The sequence below is a fragment of the Photinus pyralis genome, unplaced genomic scaffold (assembly GCF_008802855.1).
Source record: "Photinus pyralis isolate 1611_PpyrPB1 unplaced genomic scaffold, Ppyr1.3 Ppyr1.4_LG9, whole genome shotgun sequence".
In the NCBI taxonomy this organism is placed as follows: domain Eukaryota; kingdom Metazoa; phylum Arthropoda; class Insecta; order Coleoptera; family Lampyridae; genus Photinus; species Photinus pyralis.
Window position 1 is genome coordinate 708,236 of NW_022170878.1, and position 582 is coordinate 708,817.

Sequence of the window (582 nt, forward strand, 5' to 3'; positions counted from 1 at the left end):
AGTACAACGTGAAACTACTAATCAATCTGAAGGAACAGTCGAATTTTCAAGTGTGTAAACAAACGATTTCGAAAATGTGTGCGGGGGGGGGGGGGGGGGGGGCGAACCCTAGCTTTCAAAAATTAAGTGTTTCAGTTGATCTTTCATTAGATGTGTGCAATTTGTAATTTGGACTCAAAAAGTAAAAATATGACGAAGTCTTCTAACCCCAACAAGAGAAGAAAAGGAAGAACCTTGAAATATCAAAAAAATCAAATAATCCGATAAATTTGAAGCATTCGAAGTATGTGAAGGGTTTGAAGATTTAAAAAAATCTCAACTGCCAAAGGCATCCGACGAAGAATTCTAAGAGAAAGATAGGTCTGAAGAAACATAACATCTGAAGAACCCGAGGAAGAACCCAAAGATCGTAGTGAATTGTATGTGTTTGAGGCTATGTGGCAGTCATCTAGTCCCACAGGGGATGTTTGTGGCTTACATAGTTGGTCTTAAAGTAGCTTCAGGTGATTAAACAAGCTGATAACCGTCCGGTGGGCGGGAGTAACTGCGACTCTCTTCGGAACGTGAGTGGTAACGTGAGGC